The sequence below is a fragment of the Buceros rhinoceros genome, unplaced genomic scaffold, assembly GCF_000710305.1.
Source record: "Buceros rhinoceros silvestris isolate BGI_N320 unplaced genomic scaffold, ASM71030v1 scaffold14234, whole genome shotgun sequence".
Lineage (NCBI taxonomy): Eukaryota > Metazoa > Chordata > Aves > Bucerotiformes > Bucerotidae > Buceros > Buceros rhinoceros.
Genome location: NW_010410142.1, coordinates 2,611 through 3,117, shown reverse-complemented (window position 1 = coordinate 3,117; position 507 = coordinate 2,611).

The following is a 507-nucleotide window of genomic DNA, read 5'->3' as shown; positions in this document are numbered from 1 at the left end:
CACCAGAGCCAGGGGCCGCCTTCGCCAAGAACACGGTCAAGACTTCTGTTTTGAGTAACTAGCTCCGGTCATCCCCAGGCGCAAACACGAGCAGTTCCTCCCTACCGGCCTCGCTCAACCGAGATAAACGGTGCACGGGAAGAAGCCTTTGGAAAGAGAGACAAGCCTACTCCAGCAGGCAGAGCGGCGTGCGTACTCGGTAACTGCATTTACAATTTCCTGGTACTTTCCTTTGGGCAACAAGGATTAATTCATGGATGACCGAATCAAGCTTTTTCTGCACGGTAAAGATGCGTTATTCTGCTTACGCTGACAACTGGAAAAGCCTTCCCTCGGGTCAGGCAAAACTGGGACTGCAGCTGAACTGTGAAAGTCAGAGGCGTGCACTACCACTTGTAACAAGTCCTTAACTCTTGGTCCTGCTTTCGATGTTATCGTTTCAGCCTCTTCATAATGCCAACTGCATTTTCCACGCGAGATTGTGCTAGATTACCGTAACATTTCGCA